General features: G+C 42.4%; 2 non-coding genes across 2 annotated transcripts; both read left to right on the top strand.

Moving 5' to 3' along the window:
• The first annotated feature begins 790 nt into the window (after positions 1-790).
• Positions 791-12182, top strand: LOC101084962. The gene is made up of 2 exons (XR_006597669.1): positions 791-2103; positions 11647-12182. It is a non-coding gene; the product is annotated as an uncharacterized LOC101084962 (transcript).
• On the top strand, positions 4401-4531 carry LOC111560709. The gene has a single exon (XR_002742703.2).
• Positions 12183-12253: the final 71 nt, after the last annotated feature.

A 12253-nucleotide genomic window follows, 5' to 3' on the forward strand; every position in this document is an offset into this window, starting at 1 on the left:
TTATTTACTTGACTTTCTTCTGTTCCCTGTGAAGGCCCTGTTGTTTAAAGATAGAAAGAACTTCAGAAATCATTGAGTTAAGTCCTCTCCTTTTTATAAGTGAGAACACCAAGGTCTAGAAAGCTTCTGTGACTAAGGTCACCTAACTCACTATTTTAAAAGATAGTTTTTAAAAATCCAGCCCTGAGGTGAGACTTTGAGAAGGATAGCTAGAACCGTGCACATTAATATAACATGCTGTCAAAAGTTCGAAATAGCCAAGATAAAAACCAATGAATCACTAAAGTAATTAGTAAAAATGTATTGTGCACACACCAAAAGTACAGTTTGCAGACCAGGAGCTCTCAGACCAGAGCATGTAAAGAGTCTCGGGGGCATATTGTTATAAAGCAGCTTCTGCCGTGAGAAAGCAGTGACTGTTTATTCTTCACAAATTGGCTACAATATCAGAATTTTCAGGGGTTCCCTCATATCAACCTTGGGACACAGTTCAAGTTTTGCTTATTATTTCCGAAAGCACAAGCCAGAAATGATCCAGGTCAAGTTAGCCTTGCAAAATAAGCTAAATTAAGCTTTGTATGATCAAACTGGTTTGTCAGTTTATAATTTTCAAGGCTGGCCTCCGTTCGGCTTTGATTTCCACAGGCCATCTCTCAATAAGTGCAAGACAGACGCTGCGGAAGCTCAAGGAATACAAAGCAGCGCAATCTGGACGGCACTAGGACCCCGGGGGCGCCGGGTCAGCGCTCTCCGCCGGCGGGAGGTGGCGCCAGTTTGAGGTCGGGCGGGAGCTGGGAGTCAGGGGTGGGAGAGAGGCGGAAGGACGGGGAACGGCGGTCCTGACCGCCCTGGTCCGCCCCGGGGGGTCGTCGGGTTTTCGGGGAGTGGGGGCCGGGCGCCCCCAGCTCTGCGCCTCTGCTGCTCGCAGCGCACTTCCTGTCGCGGGGACGCCGAGGGCGCCGGCCGTCTCCCGGGGCGCGGCGTCTGGACGGGCAGGTCGTAGCCGGGAGGAGAGGGCGCGCTTCCGCGGGGAACCGGGGAAGGACACGGCGGTGACCGAGCTGGTGCTGCTGAGAGGCCCGGAACGGGGCGAAGCGGGTCCCCGCGCGGACGCGGGCCGAGGGGTGGGGCGTGCAGACCGTGTGTGCAGGAGCGTACGGGCTCCCTCGGGCTGTTGCCGGTGGCGGGAAGGGGGCTTTGGGGCTGCGGTTGAGGGACGGGGAGCCAGGTCTGGAACGCGAGGGCAGGGCCAGGAGGGGCTGGGCAGGAGACAAGAGAAAGCGAGGTCCTCGGGCCTCGCAGACCTGCACCTGGCTGGCCTTGGGGGCGAGAGGAACAGAGGAGGCAGGGGGTGCAGGCGTGGCCTGTGGGACTGGCAGGTGCTGACCCGGCCTCCAAACGCAGCACCGCCTCCAGGCGCAGTAGGAAGAAACGCTGGTGGGGAAAGACCTTTGGGTCTGAGACGCTTGAGGGACACAGGTAAACAGTTACTATAAAATAGAGTCTGGAGCCGATGAGGAGGCTCTGGCTTTCGTGAGATCATCGAGGAGAGCGGATCCTGGGAGAGGAGAGCAAAGGACTGACCCTCAGAAACCTAGACAGTTGTGATGTTGGCTAACAAGACAAAAGCCTGGGAAGGAAACCAGAAAATGAAGAGCAGGTATTAGGAGAGTCGGACAGAGAAGTGTGCCAGAAGCTGAGGTCGAGAGGGTGACTAAGCCAATGGGAACAATGACTTGGGAAGATGAAGTGAAGACAGGTGGAAATGTGGGTTGGGAAATCAGGGAGACTTGGGGAGAGCAGGCTGGCTGCAGCACCCGGAGCAGGAGCTGAGAAGTAAGGCGGGTGAGTGTGGAGCCTAAGATCTATGGGGGCTGAGATGGCATTTTAGTTGTCTTTGATTTCCCATCGCTGGGCATAGAGTAGCGTTGGGGCTCAATGGTGCTGTTCTTTAAGGAATCAGTATGCAGAGAAGAGAGCTGAGCTTCTTTCTGGCAACTTGTGCAGAGGAAGAGACCAGCGAGAATAGCATGGAGGAGTGGAGGAGTGAGCTGTGAACAAAAACAAGGACTCTTGTCACAGAGACAAAGGAAAGGGTGAAGGGTGAGAGAAGGGACTGGTTGTGGGTGTCCCCGGCTTTTGTTTCTTCTTGGGAGAGTGGAAGACAAGGTCATCTGCTAAGAATGAGGTAGTGGACAAATCGGGTGGGAATTAAGACAGTGACATCTTTTTTTTTAGTTTTAGTTTGTTTTTTTGTTTTTAACTTTTGAGAGACAGAGCCCCCTGGGCGAGGGGCAGAGAGAGAGAGAGGGAAACACGGAATCTGAAGCAGGCCCCAGGCTCTGTGCTGTCAGCACAGAGCGCAACGCGGGGCTTGAACTCATTGACGGTAACATCATGACCTGAGCTGAAGTTGGACACTTAACCAACTGAGCCGCTCAGGTGCCCGAAGAGAGTGACATCTTTTAAAACTCAAGTTGTTGGGGTGCCTGGGTGGCTCAGTTGGTTAAGCAGCCGACTTCGGCTCGGGTCATGATCTCATGGTCCGTGTGTTCGAGCCCCGTGTCAGGCTCTGTGCTGACAGTTCAGAGCCTGGAGCCTGATTCTGTTTCTGTGTCTCCCTCTCTCTCTGCCCCTCCCCCATTCGCACTCTGTCTCTCTCTGCCTTTCAGAAATGAATAAATGCTTAAAAAATAATAATAATAATAATAAAATAAATAAATAAATAAAACTCAAGTTGCTGGAGCACCTGGATGGCTCAGTAGGTTGAGCCTCCGACTTTGGTTCGGGTCATGACCTTGCGGTTCGTGAATTCAAACCCCACATCAGGCTCACTGCCGTGAGCCTGTAGCCTGTCAGCGCAGAGCCCGCTTCAGATCCTCTGTCCCCCTCTCCCTGCCCCTCCCCAGCTTGCACGCTCCCAAAAACGAAGTAAATAAATTTTTAAAAAGGCAAGTTGCTGAGTTAATTAGGTGGGAGAAATGCCCAAAGACAAGAAATAGGAATGGTAAATTATTGAGGGCCTCGTACAGACTTTGTAGGGTTGCAGATGTGCTGAATGGCATCATTTTCTCTAGCAATGATCAGCTGCCAGATAGCAGAGAGTGCTGGATGCCAGCCTAAGGAGTTTGGGTTTATCTTCAAAGGGCCCCAAGCCCTGCTCACCAGAATCTCCTAGAAATCTTCCCTAAAGCACAGATTCCCCGGACTCTCTGCCCAGAGACCCAGATTCAGTGGGTGGTGAGGTCTGGAAATCTGTATTTTTAATTAGCTCTCTACTGACTCCCATGTAGCCAATTAAGTGATGGCAGACCCTGAAGATTTTTTTTTCAGTTTTATTGAGGTATAATTGACAAATAGGAATTATATGTATTTAAGGTGTTCAACTTGATGTTTTGATGTATGTATGCATTGTGAAGTGATCGCTGAAATCAAGTTAATTAACATATTCATCACCTCACGTGGTAGCCATTGTCTTTCTGTGTATGCGCACGCACGTGTGTGTGTTGAGAACATGAGATCTACCCTCAACAAATTTCAAGTATGCAATACGGTATTGTTAACTGCAATCACCATGCTGTACATAAGATCTCCAGAACCTATTCATCTTGGATAACAAAATGTATACGCTTTGACCAATATCTCCCCGTTTCCACCTCCCCTTAGCCCCTAATTACCACCATTCTTCTCTCTGCCCCCATGAATTTCACTTAGATCCCACATGTAGTATTTGTCTTTCGGTGTCTGCCTTATTTCACTTAGCATAGTGTTAGCCATATAGCTAATTTAGCATGTGTATTATGCATAATAATATATATATGCAATATATGTGTTCCTACATACATACAATAGATATATGCTCAGAAGTGAGGTATTAGATCATATGGTAGTTCTATTTTTAATTTTTTGAGGACACTCCGTACTGTTTTCCATAATGGCTGTATCAATTTCCACTTCCACTACCAGTGTACAAGAACTGCCTTTTGTCCACATCCTCGGCAACACGTATCTTTTGTCTTTTGATAATAGCCCTTCTAACAGGTATGAGATATCTCTTCTCGTTGTGAAGGAGCTTTCCCCCGATGTTTTCTTCTGGGATTTTATGGTTTCAAGCCTATGTTTAAGTCTCTAATACATTTTGAGCTGATTTGCATATATGGTGTGAGACAAGGGCCCAGTTTCATTTTTCTGCATATACGTACCCAATTTTCCCTACAATATTTATTGAAGAGACTCTCCTTTCCCCATTGCATGTTTTTGAAACTCCTCTTGAAGACCAGTTGACCATAGATGCACTGATTTATTTCTGGGCCCTCTATTCTGTTCCATTTGCCTATATGTTGGTTTTTATACCAGTACCATACTGTTTTTGATTACTTTGTAATATATTTTGACATTAAGGCCTCTCTCCCACGGGGCTGCGGGGGGCCCCTTTTCTCCTCGGCCAGGTCTGGAGGGCAAGATCAGCCCTTGAAGATCATTGTCAGGACTGCCACAAGCTAGCAGCCTTGTCTTCCTGCCTCAGACATCTGTGGTTGCTGGGAGCCCTCACTTGGTCTATACCAGGCATGCCAACCCCATAGCCAGACTAGGGTCTGAAGTGGCAACACTGGTCATGGGGCCTACAGCTCTCCTCAGATAGTGCTAGGTTCTCACGGGCTGAACCTGGCCTGTGTTGCCCCAAAAGTAGCTTGGCCCCTTGTCTGCCCCATAGGCAACACCTAACAAACACCTGAACAGGTAGTGATCTACAACAAGGATCCCTGTGAGGGAGTGGGGCCTCTCACCTCCTGCTCTCCTACTAAACAACTGCTTTGGCCCCAGGGGATATTACTGGGAGAGGAGAGGGTGCCCACAAGTGAGGACTTCTGTTGTAGAAGGGGCATCTGAGGCCTCCTAACTCAGAGAGGATCACCATTTTTCCCTATGTGGATTAGCTTGGGTGCCAGCCAGGCCACTCCATCCACCCACTCAGAGCTGTTGTCTCCTGCCATAGGGTCCTGTACAGGATTGTGAGAAGCGGGGTGGTGAGGAAGAGCCCTGAGTGAGTGCTGGAGAATAAGGAGCAACACAAGCGTCAGGGCAAGGAGGTCAGACCTGGCACTCAGTACACCGGCCATAAGCACGAGCACCACTTGCAAGCAGTTGCCTCTATCTAATCGGACAGCTCGGGCTCCACACAGTTGCAAGTGGGAAGTTTTATGTGTTGAAGTGCCTACTTCATCAACTAACAAAATAATGTTTTAGAAAAGTTTTCAAGCTCCAACAGTTTTCTTCACTAACAAAAGTTTCAAAAGCATCTTACTGTGTTCTAAAAGCAATAAACGCCTGGGTGACGCAGTCGGTTAAGCGTCCGACTTCAGCCAGGTCACGATCTCGCGGTCCGTGAGTTCGAGCCCCGCGTCAGGCTCTGGGCTGATGGCTCAGAGCCTAGAGCCTGTTTCCAATTCTGTGTCTCCTTCTCTCTCTGCCCCTCCCCCATTCATGCTCTGTCTCTCTCTGTCCCAAAAATAAATAAATGTTGAAAAAAAAATTAAAAAAAAAATAAAAGCAATAAACCACTTTCTGTGGAAAAAAAATTAGGAAATGTGATGCCTCCAGATTTGTTCTTGCTCAGATTTGTTTTGGCTATTTTGGGTCTTCTGTGTTTCCTGTGATTAAGATTTTTTTTTTATTTCTATAAAGAATTCCATTGGGATTTTGACAGGAATTGCATTGAATCTGTAAATCACCTTGAGCAGTGTGGACATTTTAACAATATCCTTCCAGTCCATGAGTACTGAGGTCTTTTCATTTATTTGTGTCTATTTGGATTTCCTTCACCAATGTTTTATAATTTTTGGTGTACAAATTTTTCATCTTTTTGGTTAAGTTTATTCCTAGGTATTTTAGTTTTCTTTTGTTGCCATGTGATTGTTTCCTTAATTTTCTTTTCAGATAGTTCTTGTTAGTATATACAAACACCACTGATTTTCATATGTTGATTTTGTGTCCTGGAACTTTACTAGATTTGTTTATTAGTTCTAACAGTTTTGTTGTTGTTTAATCCTTGGAGTTTTCTACATATATAATCATGTCATCTACAAACAAAGATAAATTCAGTTCTTCCTTTCTGTTTTGGATGCCTTTCATTTATTTTTCTTGTCTAATTGCTCTGGCTAGGATTTCCAGTACTATGTTGAAGAGAAGTGGCAAGAGTGGGCATTGTTTCCTTATACCAGATCTTAAAAGATTTCAGGGGTTCCTCATTGATTATGGGGTAGGTTGTGGGCTTTTAATATATGGCCTTTTTTGTGTTGAGGTAAGTTCCTCTACCTTTATTTTGTTGATAGCGTTTATCCCAAATGGATGTTGTCAAATGCTTTTTCTGTGTCTATTCATCTATCATGCGATAATTGTGTTTACCTTTCATTCTTTTTTTAATGTTTATCTTTGAGAGAGAGAGACAGAAAGAGTGTGTGTGAGGGAGGGGCAGAGAGAGAGGAAGACACAGAATCTGAAGCAGGCTCCAGGCTCTGAGCTGTCAGCACAGAGCCCAACACAGACTGTGAGATCATGACCTGAGCCAAAGTCGGACGCTTAACCAACTGAGCCACCCAGGCACCCCTCTTTCATTCTGTTAATATGGTGTGTCACATTGATTGATTTGCCAATATTGAACCATCTTTCCATCCCACAGATAAATCCCACTTGGTCATGGTGCGTAATCCTTTTAATGTGCTGTTGAATTGGTTTACTAATATTCTATTGAGAATTTTAACATCTGTGTTCATTAGGCATACTGGCCTGTGGTTTTCTTTTCTTGCGTTGTCTTCATCTGAATTTGGTATCAGGGTGATGCTGGGCTCATAAGTGGTTTGGAAATGTTCCCTCCTCTATTTTTTGGAAGAGCTTTAGAAGGATTGGTACTAATTCTTCTTTGAGTGTTTGATAAAATTCACCCATGAAGCCATCTGGTCCCAGGCTTTTCTTTGTTGGGAGGTTTTTAATTATTACTTCAGTTTTCTAATTTTTTATTGGTCTTTTCAGACTTTATTTCTTCTTGATTCTATCTTGTTATTATCTAGGAGATTTTCCATTTCTTCCAGCCTACCCGATTTTTTGGCATATAATTGTTCATAAAGTTCCCTATGATCTTGTTTATTTCTGTGGCATCCATTTAATGTTTCCTCTTTCACTTCTGATTTTATTTATTTCAGTCTTTTCTCTTTTTTCTTAGTCTACTAAGAGCTTATCCATTTTTTTAATCTTTTCAAAAAACCAACTCTCAGTTTTGTTGATACCATCTATTCTTCTATTCTCTATTTGGTTTGTTTCTGCTCTAATCTTTATTTCTTTCTTTCTGCTAACTTGGAGTTTAGTTTGTTTTTTTCTAGTTCCTTGAGGTGTAAACTTAGGTTGTTTACTTGAGATCTTACTTCTCCTTTTTTTCTTTTTCTTTTTTTCGCTAAAAATTTCCTTCTTAGTACTACTTTTGCTGCATCCCATAAGTTTTAGTATGTTGTGTTTTTATTTTCCTTTTCTCAAGATATTTTTTTTAATTCCCTTTGGCCAACTGTTGAATAATATGGTCTTTAATTTCCACATATTTGTGAATGTTCCCATTTTCTCACTGTTATTGAGTTCTAATTTCATTCCATCATGATTGCAAAAGATACTTGATATGATTTTGATCTTCTTAAATCTGTTAAAACTTATTTTTTGACCTAATATGTGGTTTATCCTGGAGAATGTTTTGTGTATGCTTGAGAAGAATATATATTCTTATGCTGTTGGGTGGAAAATACTGTGTGTATGTTTTAAGTCCATTTATTCTATAGTGTTGTTTAACTCCACTGTTTATTTATTGATTTTCTGTCTGGAAGTTCCACCCATTGAAAATGTATTGAAGTCTCCTATTATTATTGTATTGCCATCAATTTCTCCTTTCAGATCTGTCAGTATTTGTTATATATACTTAGGTGCTCTGATGCTGGGTGCATTTATATTCACATATCTTCCTATTGAACTGGCCCTTTTATCTTAATGTAATGACCTTCTTTGTCTCTAAAGACAGTTTTTTACTTAAAGTCTATTTTGTCTGATATATTTATGGCCATCCTTATTTTCTTTTGGTTATTATTTGCACAGAATATCTTCTTTTCATTCCTTCATTTCAGCTTATGTGTATCTTTAAATCTAGAGTAAGTTTTTTATAGACAGTATATAGTTGAATCTTGGATTTTTTATGTATGTCTTTTCATTGGGGACTTAAGCGATTTGCATTTACAGTAACTTTTGATTGGGAAGGATTTTTTTAAATTTTTATTTATTTATTTCTTTTGAGAGAGACAGAGACAGCACATGTGGGGGAGTGCAAGAGAGAGAATACCAACTGCAGCAGAGAGAGAGGGCAAGAGAGAGAATACCAAGTGCAGGGCTCAAACCCACTAACTGTGAGATCATGATGTGAACCAAAACTAAGAGTCTGATGCTTAACTGACTGAGCCACCCAGGTACCCCAGGAAGGATTTAAATATTGCCATTTTGTTAACTGTTTTCTGTTCATCTTATAGTTCTTTGTTCCTCTTTTTCTTTGTCTTTTGTGTTCATTTTTTTAATATACTATTGATTGGTTTTAATTCTTTTCTCTTTTGTGTGGCTTCTGTAGGTATTCTCTTTGTAGTTACAATGGGCTTATACAAAATATCTTCTAGTTATAACACTCTGTTTTAAGCTGTTTTAAGGTGACAACTCATCTTCACTTGCATACAAGTATTCTACACTTTTACCTCTCCCCTTACCTCCACATTAGATGTTATTGATGTCACAATTTACATCTATTTATGTTTTATATCCATTAATATGATTTTAGTTATAGTTATGTACAATGCTTTTGTCTCTTAGCTTTTATACTAGAATTAAAAGTGATTTGCTCACCACTGTTACATATTTACCCATGTTACACCTTTACCAATGTGTTTCATACTTTATTAAGTTATCATTTTGCTGTTAGCATCCTTTCATTTCACCTCCTTCTAACATTTTTTATAAGGCAGATCTAGTGATGAACTCCCTCAGCATTTGTTTATCTGAGAAAGTCTTTATCTTCCCTTAGTTTTTGAAGGACAGTTTTTCTGGATTTGGCATTCTTGGTTGGCAGGGTTTGTTTTCTTTCAGCACTTTAAATATCTCATCCCACTCTTTTTGGCCTGCAATGTTTCTTCTGAAAAACCTACTGATAATTTCATTGAAGTCACTTTTTTCCTGCTGCTTTCCAAATTCTCCCTTTGTATTTGACTTGGATAATTTAATTATAATGGGCCTCAGTGTGGGTTTCTTTGGGTTCTTCTTTAATATTCTTTAGGCTTCTTGGATCTGAATGCCTATTTCCTTCCCCAGATTGAAATTTTCAGCATTATTTCTTTGAATAAACTTTCTGCCTCTCTCTTCCTCTCCCTCTCTCTCTCTCCCTTTCTCCCTTTCCTCCTCCTCTTCTTCTTCTTCTTCTTCTTCTTCTTCTTCTTCTTCTTCTTCTTCTTCTCTTTGTCTTCATCTTCGTCTTTGTCTTCTCCTCCTCCTCCTCCTCCTCCTCTTCCTTCTCCTCCTCCTCCTCTCCTCCCCTCCTCCTCTTCCTCCATCTTATTCCTCTGGGATTTCCATAATGTGTGTATTGGTACATTTGATGACGTCTAAAGTCCCTTAAGCTATCTTCACTCTTTCCATTACTTTTTCTTTTGACTCCTCTGACTAGATGATTTCCACTGACCTATTTTCAAGTTCACTGATCCTTTATTCTACTTGATCTAGTCTCCTATTGAACACCACTATTGAATTTTTCAGTTCAGTTATTGTATTCTTTAGCTCTATGATTTGTATTTGGTACTTACCATTTTTTCTTTGCTGAAATTCTCACTTTGTTCATGCATTGCTCTCAACTTCAGTGAGCATCTTAATGACCAGGAAGGTCATTTGATTTTCTCCTTTTATTTTAATGTAATGAGGATCTTGAAAACCAGGTAATACTCCTGCTTTGTAGGAAGTGGGTTGCAGAAAGTCCTTTCATTGCATTGTGACTCTGAGGTACCTACTGGGAAAAGGGTCTTCAATTTCATCCCTTCAGTGAGTGTGGAAAATGAGTGTGACTTTGTTCCATTGATGAAGGAAGCCCAGAAAAATCTTATTTTTCATCAGGCTAAGACCCTATCTGTCGCCAAATTTTTCTTTCCTGATACTTAGAGGAAGAGAGATCAGCAACCTGAGATAACTTTTCTTCTTACCTCCATAGGATTCCTGATGTGACCCAAAGACCTGTATGTGCCCTGGAACAAGTATTTTTCTAAGTTTCCTCAGTCCCAGAGGCTGGTTCTTGGACAGACCTCAGCCTCCCAAGAGGATGAAACTAGTTTCTACAGTTGTTCTCTTTAATTCCATGTACACTTTCTCTCAGGGGGGCCCTATCCAAGTTCCCTTTTTATAGTTCCATAGGTAATAAAAAGCCAGTGTTATTGTCTGTTTTCTCTTAAGAATATGCGCACCAAATCATCTCTGCCATTGCTTTTTTTGAGGATGTTGGTAAGCAGTAGGAGTTAATGAAGAAGTTCATTATTGTGTATACATAAGGCAAGAAGGAAAACATGGAAAGGGGATATCCTAACTATTGGGAAAGATGACAAATTGGACATGGACCACCTCTGAATCCACACTCTATCTTTGCACTGTCCCATATTTATGTTTTCTACTTTCATCCCTGTAGATCTGAGACCATCCTTAGTTATTCAAGGATGAGCCCACAGTGAATTTTGTGTTATACAACCTATACTCATGCAGCACTGATTCAACATGATTGCCAAAAGCATATTTTACCATTACCATTCAGAAATCAAATTAAAATCAGAATTTTAAATTAGAAATATAATGTAATAAACTTAAGCCCTTTTCTTTGCATACCGTGATAAATAGTCCTTGACCAAACAAGGCTTAGCCTCTTTAATGCAACAACTTATCAAAGATACGGATTTATCCTTTAAATAAGTCTATAATCATCAGATCGCCTAGGCCTCCTGTCCTAGTAATTCACGCGTGTTAAAATGCTCAAACCAATAGACGCAGTTCTTTTTTTTAAACATAGACCTCCTTTTACAATCCAAAATGATTATGGGTTTTCTGTCTCATATGAAATTATCCTGAAGGTCAAGATAGGGTCTAAGTGTTCCTTCTTGCCTCAAATATGGAGTATTACCTCCTGAGGCACATACTGAGCTCTCAGAAGATCTCGGACACACCAAGGTGGAACCTCCTCTCTCCCTGGCTCCTTACAAGGGTCTCCGGCATCTTGTTAGCCCCCGGGCCCCTGCCCCCTCTCAGTTCCCACTGCCTGTTCCTCTCACGCTGCTCCCTTCCCATCATGCCCTGCATGGGACCAGCTTCTCCCATTTCTAAGAGAGGTGGAGGCTGAAAGTGCAGACCTGCGTGTTACTGACCCCGGAGTGCTTGCTGAGGTCTGTAGAAAGGATGGGATCATTCAGTGAGGAAGCCCAGGAAGACGGCCCCGGGCATGGTGAACCAACCGTGACTCCTATAACCCGTTATGTGAGTGCATTGCTTCGTTTAATCCTCATAACTCAGGGATGAGGACACGGTTTTTCTTTTCCTTATCTACTCCAGGTGTATCTGCAGTGGCCACTGTGATCCAGACAGCAAGGAGAAAATGAGGCAGCGCAGGGCAGGGCAGGGCGGAGCTCTGAATCCAGGTCTTATTTCCCTGTCTGGTGGAGGGAGAGGAGGCGGAAGTGAAATGGCTCAGTGGGGCTCAGCCGACCAGAAAACACCAGCAGGGACATCCCGGTGTCTGGGACAGAGGCTAGAACTGACATGCCCCAGAAAGTCCCAACCTGTGTGGGGTTCAGGGATAAGAGGAAGAAAACCAAAATGGAGACATCATAATCACTTTCCTGGGATCGATGGAAATATCTTTGAAATTGATCCTTGAGTATTTTTTATTTGTAGTGACTTCTGTGAATGGATAATTTTCTTCATAATTTCATGTTGATTTTTTGTATCACATAGGAATTCACTGATTGTTATTAAGTAATGATATATTTTACCCTTTCATTCCTTTGATATTTTTGGAAGTCTGATAATAATTTGATGGTTCCAGATATGTAATCAGAATGCAAAAATATTAATTATTTTACTCCTAATTATTACTATTTTTATTTCTTCTTGAAATTTTTATCTTCTTTATATGAGATTTCTCTGATACTTTACCACT

This window comes from Felis catus, chromosome B2, assembly GCF_018350175.1.
Source record: "Felis catus isolate Fca126 chromosome B2, F.catus_Fca126_mat1.0, whole genome shotgun sequence".
NCBI lineage: Eukaryota > Metazoa > Chordata > Mammalia > Carnivora > Felidae > Felis > Felis catus.